Here is a 16,156-nt window from a genome sequence, read left to right on the forward strand (position 1 = left end):
GAGCATTTTGCTGAAGTCTTTGTCATGCGTGGGCTGAATATCTAGCAGGAGGAGGCGGATTCAGCCATGGCTACGTGCTGTGTCTCTCCTAGGCCACGGGCAGAGGGGGGTCTTGGTTGGCCCAAGAGAAGATTATTATCAAGCCAGAAATAGGGAAAGCACGGCTTTATCTAGAGATGCAAACAAAAGCCCAGCCAGTCCAGAATCACCTGCAACTGTGGGAGGCAGGGAGGCTGGAAGGAGGCTGGGAGGTCCTTTCTGGAGGGTTCCAACTTGGCTCAGCAGGGTGTGGTGCTACACCCAGCCAGAGGGTGGCAGCATCTTCCACATGCCCCTACAGCTGTCTCTTCTGGCCCTTTGAGAGCGTTTTTTGTGGACTCGCCTTCCTCTCGCCCAGCCGGCCTCCTCGGCGTTTCCTTCTGCTATGGGAAAGTGGGTTAAACAGCGCTCGACTCCATGAGGAACACAGCCAACAAATGAGATATCAAACGCAGCTTCCCGTGTAAGAGATCAGACTCTCGGGCGCGCACACACGCCGGCACTCCGCTGGAGCTCCTTGGCTCTGCAGCCAGCTTCATTTAGAATTCATAAATACTTCCGTGCACTCCCGCACATACAGCCGCCAAAGGAATTTCGTTCTGTATCATCTGCATTCAAATGTAACAAAGTGGGAAAACGTGGACATTAAAAAGAAGGAAGAGCTCTGAAGAAAGTCTGAGTGGTGGGTGAGTGGGAGCTGATGATGGGGTGGAGGGTTCTTTGGTCTTTATTTTTCTGCAGAGGAGGAGTCCCTTGAGTTAGTGGGGTGAACGCAGCTGATACTGGCTAGCATGGGGGAACCTTGGTAATGACACTTAAAAATGCTGCCTAAGGTAAGCGTTAACTTTTAGCATCCTAAAGTCCCTCCTTTGAGGCTTCTGGGGAGCTGGACCCTTTTGAGCTACGACTCAGACCCAGGCCCGAGTAGCAAGCCCAAATGCTTTTGGAAACCAGGCCGGGAATCTAAACATGGTAAGATGGTGAGTGACTTGCTGGTAAGTGGAGCATGGCTGCCTGGCCTAAAGGGATAACAGTTAACTCAGCTCCAGTTGATTATTGCCAAGTGGGAGTTGTCAAATCTCCTAATTAACCAAAGGAAACCAGAAATCTGTATTTTTAAAAAATATAAAATCTCCCAATTTCCTAGTGATGACAACTAATTTAAAAAATGAAATACTATGCAGGCCAAACAAAACAATTTTGGCAGGTTATACCTTGTATCAATACACCCTAAATACTCTAGTCTTTCAAAGATTTATCTTCTCTGATTGTTTGTAACATTTGTGATCTGTGGTGCATAATTTGCCAGATTCTATTTTTCTGTCTTGTTCCCTAGCTTTGCATTGTTTCTTCAGCAAGACTATACGCATTTTTAAGGGCAGGGCATGTCTTAAAATTTTCCACATAGCTGACAGTAAATGCTTAGCATTTTTAGTGCATTATAACTTACTTCATTCCACAAAGGAGTTGAAGAATCCTATGTAGATACATGTACAGAGAAATAAAACTTGAGAACATCCAGGTAAATACATGGAATTGACTTGCAGGTTGGGTGCCTCTTAGGTGTGGGGCTTGTGTGAGTTTCCTCAGCATAACATCCAGTGTCCGTGTGTAGAGAAGGTGCCAGGCACATGGGAAAAGCTCACAAATAAGAGTGGATGAAGGACAAAGGGAGTGAAATGGCCTTGGAGAAGGTGGTCTATGGATGGTTAAGGAGAGAAGTAAGAATATGAGCTCCAAGCCCAGCCTGGCATAATGAATGGCAGCCTCTCTATTCAGCCTTTTTCAGTTATAAGTGATAAAAATATCACTAAATTGGGTTTTAGGTAAGGGGAATGTACTAGAAGGATATTGACACAATATTCTGGAAGGATATTGACATACTGTCCTTCCAAGTCATAGAAAAAGAGGAGATTCGTTTGCACCTACAGGAAGAACTGAAGCAGATATATTGTCACAGCCTCTCCGTGTTTCATCTCTGCCTCTTCTTTTGAGCATTGGCTTTATTTTTTTCCCTTAGCAGTCAGACTTCCTCCATGCATTAGGGAACAGAGGCACCAACGCCCCCCATGCCTTGCATCCAGCAGCTTCCATTCCCAGAGAAAAATGCTTCATTCTCTTCCTGGTAGAAAGATTAAAAACCCTGGGGAAGGGCTCTGCATGTCTGAATGTCTGTGTAGCTGCCTGTCTCAGATGCCATCCCCAGTCAACTGTGACAGCCAGAGAAGAGGTGCCATGATCAGCTGAGCTTTGGTGATGCTCACCCATGGAATAAAAAAGGTTTGTTTGGGGGAAGGAACATTTCCCAAAAGATGAGGCTTCTGTTCCTAGAAGAAGGGACCGGTTCTAGCTGGTCACAAATTCCCTGGAACCCATTTAACATCTGGCTACAAGTGGCTCTTTTATATATCTCATCTCATTTTGTTTGTCCCTTACAATACTCGGTGAAAAAAGCAGGACATTTTTTATTGTTCCCATTTTGCTGATGGAAAAAACAAGGTTTAGAGAGAGTAAGCAACTTAAACAAGCAAAGCCACATTGCTCTCCAGTGGTCAGTTCAAGATCATTTTTTTTCCCACTTCAATCTCTATGCTTATTCCCATATACCAGGAAGTGTGTGGGAAGGTTGTGAGTCTTCCAGAAAAAGAATTTCTTACCATATCTTAGAGCTATCAGAGCTTTGTCTGGTATATCTTCAACTTGGTCACTGCTCCTCAGCTCCTCTCTAAAGTTTGTTGGGATTCCCTGAGATACACGCAGCTGACTCTAATGGCCTACTTCATTCAGATTAGGGATTTTGCTGTCTGCCCAGGATTCATATCCAAGAATTCCAGCCCCAGCCCCACCCCACTCTAGACTGTCTAATTTGGGGTATTTAGGGACACTTCTGCCTCATGAAGTGGCAGGAGTCCTCTGGCCCAGAAGGACTATTGCCCATGGGAAAAAAAAGAATGGGAGGAGGGGAGAAAATTCACCTGGGGGTTGCAGTGCCAACCTGTAGGAAGAGGGCCATTTTCATTTCTTCAGTTACAAGCAGCTCCGGTTGCCTTCAGGAGGTGGCACAGCTTGTAGTGACCTCCTAAGTCAATGGCCACAGTGCATGTGGCATCTTCCATCCAAAGATGATGCAAGAAAGAGGGCTTCTCAGTTGAATTATCTGAAACGTCCAGTAGACTCACCTATGTCTCATGGCACCCCTGCTTTCGAGGCAAATCATGGACATGCATCTTTCTTTCACCCTGCATGTTAGTGCGCAAAGAAGTACTGCATCTAACTGATTAGAGCTGTATCAGCCAGACCCTGTGTCCAAGCTGCCTTGCCCGAGTGTAGTAAGTGCGGCATACTGGAAAGGAAGAATTACTTCTGACACCAGGATTATATCGCTGCCAAAGGTATCAATAATCTATGAAAGATGTGGAATAATTTAACACTAATTATCAACCGAAGGATCCCATCACAAGGAGGAGGCAAGTAAGGTTTCGATTGCCCCTTTTGGATGAATTCTACTCCTCTATCCCACAATAATTTGCTGTTCCCTAGGTTTGGCCTCATGCATAATGCAGTGATCTGTGTGGCAGGAAAATATTTAGAAAACTTCTTTTGCCTTCTCTAGGAGGCTGGGGCAAAGGTGGCTTGCAGCTATTCATCCATGCAAGGAAAGCTATCTCTACGGCAGCCTGCTGGGTGACACTGAGGCCTCTGTCTCTCTCATTCCCATTTGGTGACTTGCCTATGGCAACAGGATGATTGCTGTGACCCAGCCAGAGAAGGAAAATACAGGTTGGATAAGATCAGTTGGTGCCACCCCAGACTTTCCTGCATTCCTGAGGGTGAGGCCTAGGAGGTTTGGCTCTCTCAGAAGGAAAACTTGGTGGTTTTATATTACTGACAAAAGTGAAGGAATGGCGTTCTCTAGGGGTGTTATAAGGAAACATCTGACTTAATTGGGTAGTCCCTAATTTTATCCATTGGTTCATTCTAAAAATTTGTTGAGTGGTTACTATGTTCTAGTGCAAGGTTCTGAGAATGCAGTGGGAAACATCTTCAAAAACAAAGTATATTGGGAGAGAAAAGCAAGTATGCAGTCAATTATACTTTGCATTTCTGATGCCTGAACCATTTATTCTTTCATTTGTTTACCAGACAGATAATTATTGGCACCAAACATATGCCTGGGCCTGCACGAAATGCTAGGAATAATACAAGACAAGGTTTCTAGTGAGGAAGATGAACAAAAAATATACACACAAGATAATTACAAATTGAAATAAGGGCTTTGAAGGAAAAACTGGGTGATACAGTAGAAAGTTACTGGGGATGGGAGGGTAACATCAGATAAAATGATCTTTCTGAAGAGGTGATATTTGAGCTGAAATTTATGGATTAGAAAAAGCTTGCCATGTCAAGAAATAAACAGGAAGATTGTTGGCAGTCATGTGCTGATAAATGTTTTACAGCTGGCTAATGGAGGATGGTGGGGCTGGAGAGAGCAGGATAAAGCTGTAGCGTTTGCCAATTTCCATGGTGTAAATACTCCCACACTGTCGATTTCAAGCTGCTGGTACCATATCACTGAACGTAGAGTTGGGAAGAGATGTGCACAACGGGTTCTCACTAGCCTGTGTGAGCGGCTTCCTCAGGTTGCGTAGTCACCTGGCCATACCAAGGAGCAAGTAGGGGTTGGGTCCTGGTCAAAGTTAAGGGGTCAGGCAACCAGAGTGATGGGTGCAGAGAAAGATCTCTGGGGATATAGCTTAGGCATAAGGGGCTGCGGCATTCCAACACAACCACCAAATATTATATGGATAGCACAGACCACAATTAAGTGCAAAAGGCCCAATTTTAAAATTGGATGCCCCATACCATCAGCCTAGATATTTTTCCTCATTTTGTTCTACTTAATTTAATGAGTATAAGTGCTATTGATGTATCTGCTTATATGTATGGATTGATGGAAAAGCCATGGTTTGGGAGGTATAAGAATGAAAAATACAGAGTCTCTGCCTTCATGGCACTTACCATCTGATAGAGAAAAGGGAAACAAGGAAAGAAAAGTCACATTTATTAAACATCTACCACTAATATAAATTAGGTCAGGAGGCGATAACATGGGAAGATAACACACATTTGCTGTGATATAAAGAATGGATTTTTATAGAGCTTGATATGACTCAGAGTTTTCCAGAAGGACAGGCCACCTGAGCCAGATGGGTGGTTCCTTTGGTGCAGGCCAGGAAAAGATCACTTGATAAGATTTGTTTTCATTAATCTTTGATGATCACATTGTTTACCCATCAAGGAGATTTTGGGAGGGAAGTTTAACTTATAGAGTTTGGCCATTGGTGCCTTCAAAAATCAGTAATTTAGAACTCAGAAAGACGGATAACAACAAAGAGTTGTCTATCCACAAAATGCCTTAATAGTACCCACAAATCCATGGAAGAGGATATTACCACCTTCTATTTGGCATGCAGATGCTATAATTTAAAATATTAAGTTTATATAAAAGGGGCTGTTCTCTCTGATTGGAGTTTTGAAGGACGGTCCCTGATGGCAAGTGCACTCCCTTGCTAATAATAATTTAGCATTTGGCCTTTTCAAACAGCTTTACGAAGACATATTGACTTATCTTGCAAAAACAATGAAGAGTTTGAGATCCTGGTGGGAAAACCAGATGCAGAAATCCAGCAGGATTGCAAACCTGGGACCACTGATTGGAAGAGAAGTCTGAGCTGGTTGTGCACACACAGGAGACAGTTGGATCCTTGGGAGAGATAGAGAGCATGATTCTAAGCAAAGGAGTAACAGCATAAAAGGGAAGAGCACTTAGGGGAATGCAGATGTTAGAGGCAGGAAGAGGATCCCTAGAGGGAACTGAAGAAGAGATGTTAATTTCTAGAAATCAATGAATAGAAAACCATGGAAATAAAGTTTCACAAAGGAAGACATGTGGCCAAGATTGGGAGCAGAGGAAAGGCCATTGCAACAGGTGATCAGGGTGTCACTGGTCATCTTTGGGGCAGCAGATTCTGTAAGGCTAACCTCTGTTATCTGTAGAGTGCTTCTCAGTTTGGAAGGAGGACCTCTTTCTCATTCATTAGCTCATCTGATGCTCCTAACACGTATGATTTAAAAAGTGAGGCTCAGGTAGTAAGCAACTGACCCGGAAACTGAACCCAAGTTTTTTTCCAACTACAAATCTCATCCTCTTTCTGTTATGCTACTCAGCACCTTGGGGCCCAAGCTGGATTGCAAGGAAGAGATGAGGCAACAAGGACATAGTAAGTGGGCAGCAAAAGTAGGGCACTCTCTTTAAAAATCTGGGTGATGAACAGAGGTCAAGTAGTAATTTTAAGAACTTTTTTGTTCCCAGATAAAGAAATGCAATGTTTTGAGCCAGTAAAAAGCAAATATTGGATCTCAAGAGAGATGGAGCAATGTCCCAGAAGGGGAGAAGATAAATGAGATCAAGAATGCATGTGGAGAGACATATCATGGCAAAGAGAAAGTCTTTGAGGGGGAAAAAGGCAGAATAAATTCTGAGCTGGAGAAAAAGGAATTTGAGGAAGAACCCATTGTTGGATGAAGAGATGGGGAGGTCATCTTCTGAAACTAAGAGAGAGCCCCTGTAGGTTCAAAGCTTGAGAAGAGAGGATATTTTCTTGATGATCTCCTGACACCCCCTCATATTCCACTCATGTCTCCTGGGGTTAGTGAAGACCTAGAGACTTCCTAACCCAGAGTAGCTACCACCTTTGACCCTGACTGTCCTTCTGTGGGTTAACTGTAATGTATGGCAAAGAGTCCTGGGCTTTCAGAGGACCAACATGCAGAGAACAGTTCTGGCCTCAAGTAGTCTCAGCTTTATACCCAGGAAATCCAACTGCTGGACATAGTTCCTGAAAATCCACTCTTATCTCAAACTCAGTGGAACTAAGACCATCACAAAATCAGAGACTCAAGGGCTGGAAAGATTTCCTGGATTAATTCTTGAATCACCTTTATAGCAAAAACATCAAGGACTCTGCCTGATAATTTCCTGTGACATGGAACTCACTACTTCTTTAAGCAGCCTGTTCTACTTTTAGGCATATCTAATTGATTTAAAATTCATCCTTATATGTGTCTTAGCTCGGTCCTCTGAGCAAAACAGAACACAGCAATAAATTGGCTAATTCCTATTCCCCTGGGAGTGGTCATCAAAGATTTAAAGAGAGCCATCATGCCTCCCTACATTTTCTGTGCTTCAGGGCAAGCAAGCCAAGTTCTTCCTATTATTTCTGGGATTCTCACTGTCACATTCATTCTCCTCTGGACACAACCCACACTGGTAGGTGTGCCTCTTGTGAGCCCATCTCTGACTCTACATTTTTACCTAAAGCACTGATCCCCTCAGACCTTACCAGAGTCTTTTTGCCTCAAGTTTATCCTCTCAGGTTTATCCTAAACAATCCTGTCAGACTATCCTAAAATCTGTTTTTTATAGCTCACTTCCCTTATCAGAAAAACTGCAGTGGTTTTCCATTTACTATGAGATGAAGTACAAATCTGGTATTAAATATCCTCCAAAATAATACATTTCAGTATTTTTCTAAGCTATTCTCTGTTCATGAATATTTTTCTACAACCAAGTTTACTCATTCATGCTTCCATTCAGCCATCCATTAATTCATTTAAGAAATAATTATTGAGAGTCTATTATGTGCCAGGCACTATGATCCTTAACATGGCCCTTAACATGGAGGTGCTCACAATGTGTTGAGGCAGAAAACTATGTGTGTACACAAACAATGTGGATTATCAATTCTGGCAAAAATAACCATTAATCACACCAATAATGTGCAATGGTAACAGAAAAGGAAGTGATCCACTTGAAGTGGGCAAGAAAGGATTCACAGAAAGGTTGACCTTCAAGTTGACATTTGAAGAAATATGCATGCTTAAAGAGAAAGAAAATGCATTATAAGAAAAATAAAGAACATCTGAAAAGCCGTGTCCTAGAAACTTCAAGTTGTCTAATATTTCAATAGGGTATTGGGTATGTGGAAAAAGACGGGAGAAAGCAATGTTGAGCCAGCAAATTTTTAATGTGTCTCTTTGGAGGAAAATAATGTCCTGATTTGTGTTATTTGCCTATTTCTATGGTATAAATATTGAGAATCAAGATTGCAGAGTGAGAAAACTCCAGGACTCCAGGACTCCATCCCCACACAGAAATTTTAAGCAACAACAACAATCTTTCTCAAAGCTCTGGAAAAAAGTTAAAGGGGTGCAGTAACAAGGCAAGTGCCAGTCAAGAAAAAGCAACTTAAAAACAGTAGGATCTTGTGGTGCGCTTGCTAGCCCCTCCCCCACCATCTCTCCTGCTTGGCATGGAGTTGGCCAGCATTCCCAGTACAGGCCGCTGGTCCCAGCTCTGGAAGGGCAGAGTAACCTCTGTGCATACACTATGGTTCCTGTTTGTCCATGCCAATCCCTCTGGTAGCGGTATGAAGGACTAAACCAGGACATGAATTGCAGACTTGCCATCCTATAACTTGCCCTAGTCAAAGAAGTGGCTCATGGAGCTCTTCTATAGAAGCCTACAGTGAACAGACAGCTGCCTTGGTCACAGGATTGCTAGCATGGGAGATAAAGTGTGGGGCCTAGGACCATGAAAAAACTCTTTAATGGGTACATTCATATCCAGGTAAATGGGGGAATTCCTAGGGCCAGGGAGGCATGCCAAGGGCAAGATGCATGTGCATAAAATATTAGGGAGAATTTTATGCTTTTGCCTTGGGCTGTTCTCTAAACTCATTATTATGACAACTAAACTCTGAAGAAGATCACTTATACAGGGCAATCTGTAAAGACTGGGAAAGGTGTTATGTTTTTTTCCCCTTTTTTCTTCTTTTTTTATGTTAGCTTCTGGCATTGAAGGAAATCTCTGTTATAATACTAGCTGAATAAAAGCTTAGGAACAGATGCCTCAGTGTCTAAATCCCAGAGATAACACATTAAAATATCAAAATATCTATGTTGCAACAAAAGATCACAATATAGGATATCATTGTCATACAAAGGAGCAGGACAAAGCATTAGGAACCACCATGGCAGCGAAAAAGATCTGGAACATACCAGACAAAGAGTTTTTAAAAATGATTGTAAATGTTTTCAAAGAGCTGGAGGAAAACATGGACAAAGAACTAGATGAAATCAGGAAAATGATAGCTGAACACAAAGATAATACAAAAAAAGAGACAGAAATCATGAAAAGGAAACAAATAGAGTTGAAGATCATAGTAACAGAAGTTAGTAATTACCTGAAGGGATTCAAAAATCAGATTGGAGCTAGCAGGAAAAAGAATCAGTGAACTTGAGGATAAAACAATCAAAATCATTTAATCTGAGGAGCAGAACGTAAAAAAACAAAGAAAAGTGACCAGAGCCTGAGAAACTTGTGGAACACCATCAGGTGTATTAATATACACATTGTGGGAGTCCCAGAAGGAAAAGAGAAAATGGCAGGAAGAATATTTGAAGATACAATTGCTTAAATTTTTCCAAATTTAATGAAAGACACGAATATACACATATGAGAAGCGCAATGAATAGGATAAACCCAAATGGAACCACACTGCAACATATTACAGTTATCCCTTCCACATCACAGCTTTCCCATCACAGTTGCAATATATTATGGGTCAGCAAAAGAAATTAAATGGGAATTTTGAGGGAGTTTTGCAGAAGCCATGGATAGCATGTGAAGAAATCCTTGAAGCTGTTGCTACAGTTACACCAATAACTGCAAAGCATTTGCATTAGCCATGAGATCTCTATCTGTCATGTGCAGAAAATGCAACATTCTTTTGGGGGCAGGATTGCTACAAAAAAGGCATTCTAGTATACTCTGGCATCATATGAGAAAAGGCTAAATCCTTATATGATTCCCTAAAAGAAAATGAAAGTGAAGGGTCTACCCTACAGATTTTCAGGCTAGCAAGGGCTGGTTTGAAAAATTTTAAAAAAGGTTTAGCCTACACAATTTAAAAGTAATGGGAGAGGCAGCATTTGCCAAACAAGAGGCAGCTAGGGAGTTTCCTGAAACCCTGAAGAAAAATTTATGCAGACTTTCCAGATTGCAGGATTCTGTGCCTCTAACCCCTGCGATGTGCAAGGGATAACTGTATAATCAAGCTATCGAATATAAAAAATAAAGTGAGAAATCTAAAAGCCGTAAGAGAGAAGCAGCAACACATCATGTAACAAGGGATCCTCAATAAGGTTAAGCACTGATTCCTTATCAAAAACCATGGAGCCAAGAAGGCAGCAGGATGACATATCTAAAGTGCTGAAAGAAAGCAATTGCTAGCTTAGAAACCTATATCTGGCAAAACTGTCTTTCAAAAATGAGGGAGAACTCTGGTGTAAAACAAGATTTCATATTACTGTGGGTCTGCTTCACAGTTCTCTTTTCTGATCTTTTGGTCTATCAGTCTATCCCCAAGCCAACATCACTCTACCTTTATCACTATAGCACCAGAATAAATCTTGATACCCACTATAGCAACTTGTTCTTCAGGACTATCTAGGCTATTTTTGACTTTTTGGTTTTGTGTATAAATTTGAGAATCATCTTATCAAATTTTGTGAAATAAAATTGCAATGAATTTATGGATCAATTTGTGGAGAATTTATATCTTCATGACATCCAGTCTTCCTAACCATAAACATGATATACTTGCCATTTATTTAGATCTTCCCTAATATCTTTCAATAAAGTTTTAAGCTTTTCTCCATGATGCTCTTGTACATTATTACTTCCATTCCTAGACATGTGATATATGTGTTTCTTTGACAAATGGCATCTTTAATATTTTGCCTTTGTATCCAGAATCCTTTCAAATTCTCTTATTATTCCTAGTAATTTGTTAGATCCTTTTACTTTTTCAACCTAGATAATCTCATCTAGAGTGTTTTGTTTCTTCCATTCCAATCCTTATGCCTTTTATTTCTTTTTCTGGAGTTACTGCACAGGCTAGGATTTCTATTATAATATTGAATAAGAGGGGAGAGAGATGACACCCTTCTTCTGTCATTTTATTGATGCTTTTTTATCAGGTTAAGGAAGTTCTCTTCTATTGCTAGTTTGCTAAGAGTTTTTAATTATGAACGGAGTTTTAATTTTATCAAATACTTTATCCTTTACTTTGTTAATGGATTACAGTAATTGGTTTTCTAATGTTAAGCCTCCTTGTATTCCTGGGATAAACCCAAATTGGTCATTATGATATCTTCCTGAATTTGGCATGATAATTTTCTGTTTAAGCTTTTGCAAAAATGTCCATGAGTGAAATCAATCAATTATTTTCCTTTCCTTTATTCCTTATGCCTGGTTTGGGTATGAAAGTTACATAATAGCATCAAAAAATTAATTGGGAAGTATTACTTATTTTTCCAAAAAAAAAAAAAAAATGGGGGAGAGATTGTGACACTCCCAGATAAGTAAAAGCTGAGGGAGTTCATCACCACTAGACTGGCCCTAGAAGGAATGCTAAACAGAGTTCTTCCAGTTGAAGACTAGACAATAGATTGAAGCTGCATGAAGAAATAAAGACTGCTATTAAAAGTAATGACATGGGTAAATATAAGCACCAAGACTATTGTATTTTCAGTTTGTAACTTGACTTTCTACTTCCTACATGATCTAAAATACAAATTCATAAAAAGTAATGATGTCAATGGTTAAGACTCATATAAAGATGTAATTTCTGACAATAACTACACAAAACTGGAGGGGTGGTAGAGGGGTATAGTAACACAATCTGTGTATGCTATCAATGTTAAGTTGGAATCAAAACAGAAAGGACTGTTGCAGATTTAGGATGTTAAATTAAAGTACCATTGTAACCACACACACACACAAATCTGACAAGTATGCACAGAAGGAATGAGAATGGATTCTACATGAAAGATCAACTAAATATAAAAGTAGGCAGTAATGGAAGAATTGGAGGACAAAAAAAGTATAAGATTTTAAAAACTGAATGACAAAATGGCAGGGGAAAGTCCTACATTATCAATAGTTACTTTAAATATATATGCATTAAACTCTCTAGTCAAAAAGCAGAGATAGGCAGAACATATGAAAAAGAATAATGTAATGATACAGTGTTTTCAAGAGTCTCACCTTAAATACAAAGGCAAAAGTAGGTTGAAAGTGAATGGATAAAAAAATATTCCATGCAAATAGTAATTAAAAGGGAGCAGGTTGGCTATACTAATATCATATGAAACAGACTTTAAGTTAAAACTGTTAAAAGGGACAGAGAAGTGCACTACATATTGATAAAAGGGTTAATTATCAAGAAGCTATGACAATTATAAACATATATGCACCTAACAACATTGTCCCAAAATACATGAAGCAAACACAAACAGATTTGAATAATTTGAAGAAAGAAGTAGATGGCTTTACATTAAGAGTAGGAAAATTCACTGTCAATAACTGGTAGAACATGTAGACAGAAGATCAATAAAGAAACAGAGAACATGAACAATACTATTAACCAACTAATCCTAGTAGACATATGGACCACATCATCCAACAACAGCAGAATACTTATTCTTCTCAAGTGCATGCAGATCACTCTCTGGGATATACCATATTTCAGGTCACAAAGCAAGTTTCAATAAATTTAAAAAGATTGAAATCATACAATGTATCTTCTCCAACAGCAATGTAATGAAGCAAGAAATCAATAACAGAGGGATAATTGGATAATTCCCAATTATGTATAAATTAAACAATACTCTCTCAAACAACCAATGGGTCGAAGAAGAAATCACAAGGGAAGTTAGACAATATCTCGAGACAAATTAAAACAAGAACACAACATGCTAAAACTTACGGAATGCATCAAAGACAGTCCTCAGTAGGAAATTTTTAAGCTCTAAATACATTAAAAAGAAGAAAATCCTCAAATCAGTAACCAAGCCTCACACGTTAAGGAACTTGAAAGAACAGCCAGCCAACCCCAAAGTGAGTAGAAGTAAGGAAATAATAAAGATTAGAACACAGTAAACAAAATAGAGAATAAAAAACAATAGCAAGAAACAACCAAACCAAAAATTGATTCTTTGAAAAGATCAACAAAATTGACAAATCTTTAGCTAGACTGATAAAGAATAAGAGATTAGACACAAATAGCAAAAGAAAAAAATGAAAGGGAACACTACTACTGACCTTACAAAATTTAAAAAATTTATGAGAGGATATTATGAACAATTATACACTAACAAATTAGAACATCTAGATGAAATGGATAAATTCTCAGAAACATGCAAACTATCTAAACTGACTTAAAAAGAAATAGAAGAAGCGGGGCAAGATGGCAGACTGGTGAGCTGTATGTTTTAGTTACTCCTCCAGGAAAGTAGGTAGAAAGCCAGGAACTGCGTGGACTGGACACCACAGAGCAATCTGACTTTGGGCATACTTCATACAACACTCATGAAAACGTGGAACTGCTGAGATCAGCGAAATCTGTAAGTTTTTGCGGCCAGGGGACCCGCGCCCCTCCCTGCCAGGCTCAGTCCCGTGGGAGGAGGGGCAGTCAGCTCCAGGAAGGAGAAGGGAGAACTGCAGTGGCAGCCCTTATCGGAAACTCATTCTGCTGATCCAAACTCCAACCATAGATAGACGGAGACCAGACACCAGAGAATCTGAGAGCAGCCAGCCCAGCAGAGAGGAGACAGGCATAGAAAAAAAACAACACGAAAAACTCCAAAATAAAAGTGGAGGATTTTTGGAGTTCTGGTGAACATAGAAAGGGGAAGGGCAGAGCTCAGGCCTGAGCTCAGGCCCTGAGGCGCATATGCAAATCCCGAAGAAAAGCTGATCTCTCTGCCCTGTGGACCTTTCCTTAATGGCCCTGGTTGCTTTGTCTCTTAGCATTTCAATAACCCATTAGATCTCTGAGGAGGGCCCTTTTTTATTTTTATTTTTTTTTTAATCCTTTTTTCTTTTTCTAAAACAATTACTCTAAGAAGCCCAATACAGAAAGCTTCAAAGACTTGCAATTTGGGCAGGTCAAGTCAAGAGCAGAACTAGGAGACCTCTGAGACAAAACGCAATAATCCAGTGGCTGAGAAAATTCACTAAACACCACAACTTCCCAAGAAAAGGGGGGTGTCCGCTCACAGCCATCATCCTGGTGGACAGGAAACGCTCCTGCCCATCGCCAGCCACATAGCCCAGAACTGCCCCAGACAACCCAGTGTGATGGAAGTGCTTCAAATAACAGGCACACACCACAAAACTGGGCGTGGGCATTAGCCTTCCCTGCAACCTCAGCTGATTGTCCCAGAGTTGGGAAGGTAGAGCAGTGTGAATTAACAAAGCCCCATTCAGCCATCATTTGAGCAGACTGGGAGCCTCCCTACACAGTCCAGCAGCCCAGAACCGCTCTGGGGGGATGGCACTCACCTGTGACATAGCACAGTCATCCCTCAACAGAGGAACCGAGGTGCACGGCCTGGAAGAGGGGCTCACTTGCAAGTCTCAGGAGCCATACGCCAATACCAAGGACTTGTGGGTCAGTGGCAGAGACAAACTGTGGCAGGACTGAACTGAAGGATTAGACTATTGCAGCAGCTTTAAAACTCTAGGATCACCAGGGAGATTTGATTGTTAGAGCCACCCCCCCGCCGACTGCCCAGAAACACGCCCCATATACAGGGCAGGCAACACCAACTACACATGCAAGCTTGGTACACCAATTGGACCCCACAAGACTCACTCCCCCACTCACCAAAAAGGCTAAGCAGGGGAGAACTGGCTTGTGGAGAACAGGTGGCTCGTGGACGCCACCTGCTGGTTAGTTAGAGAAATTGTACTCCACGAAGCTGTAGATCTGATAAATTAGAGATAAGGACTTCAATTGGTCTACACATCCTAAAAGAACCCTATCAAGTTCAGCAAATGCCACGAGGCCAAAAACAACAGAAAATTATAAAGCATATGAAAAAACCAGACGATATGGATAACCCAAGCCCAAGCACCCAAATCAAAACATCAGAAGAGACACAGCACCTAGAGCAGCTACTCAAAGAACTAAAGATGATCAATGAGACCATAGTACGGGAGACAAAAGAAATCAAGAAGACCCTAGAAGAGCATAAAGAAGACATTGCAAGACTAAATAAAAAAATGGATGATCTTATGGAAATTAAAGAAACTGTTGACCAAATTAAAAAGATTCTGGACACCCATAGTACAAGACTAGAGGAAGTTGAACAACGAATCAGTGACCTGGAAGATGACAGAATGGAAAATGAAAGCATAAAAGAAAGAATGGGGAAAAAAATTGAAAAAATCGAAATGGACCTCAGGGATATGATACATAATATGAAACGTCCAAATATAAGACTCATTGGTGTCCCAGAAGGGGAAGAAAAGGGTAAAGGTCTAGGAAGAGTATTCAAAGAAATTGTTGGGGAAAACTTCCCAAATCTTCTAAACAACATAAATACACAAATCATAAATGCTCAGCGAACCCCAAATAGAATAAATCCAAATAAACCCACTCCGAGACATATACTGATCACACTGTCAAACACAGAAGAGAAGGAGCAAGTTCTGAAAGCAGCAAGAGAAAAGCAATTCACCACATACAAAGGAAACAGCATAAGACTAAGTAGTGACTACTCAGCAGCCACCATGGAGGCAAGAAGGCAGTGGCACGATATATTTAAAATTCTGAGTGAGAAAAATTTCCAGCCAAGAATATTTTATCCAGCAAAGCTCTCCTTCAAATTTGAGGGAGAGCTTAAATTTTTCACAGACAAACAAATGCTGAGAGAATTTGCTAACAAGAGACCTGCCTTACTGGAGATACTAAAGGGAGCCCTACAGACAGAGAAACAAAGACAGGACAGAGAGACTTGGAGAAAGGTTCAGTACTAAAGAGATTCGGTATGGGTACAATAAAGGATATTAATAGACAGAGGGGAAAAATATGACAAACATAAACCAAAGGATAAGATGGCAGATTCAAGAAATGCCTTCACGGTTATAACGATGAATGTAAATGGATCAAACTCCCCAATTAAAAGATATAGATTCGCAGAATGG

The 16,156-nt window shown here is 40.6% G+C and overlaps 1 long non-coding RNA gene across 1 annotated transcript in view; it reads left to right on the top strand.

Annotated features, from left to right (window-relative positions):
• The first annotated feature begins 387 nt into the window (after positions 1 to 387).
• LOC119537657 overlaps positions 388 to 16,156 on the top strand; it is a 66,944-nt gene continuing 51,175 nt past the window's right edge. Inside the window, exon 1 of the long non-coding RNA XR_005217451.1 lies at positions 388 to 721. This is a non-coding gene — a long non-coding RNA (uncharacterized LOC119537657). The remainder of the gene's footprint in view (positions 722 to 16,156) is intronic.

Source organism: Choloepus didactylus, chromosome 6, assembly GCF_015220235.1.
Source record: "Choloepus didactylus isolate mChoDid1 chromosome 6, mChoDid1.pri, whole genome shotgun sequence".
NCBI lineage: Eukaryota > Metazoa > Chordata > Mammalia > Pilosa > Megalonychidae > Choloepus > Choloepus didactylus.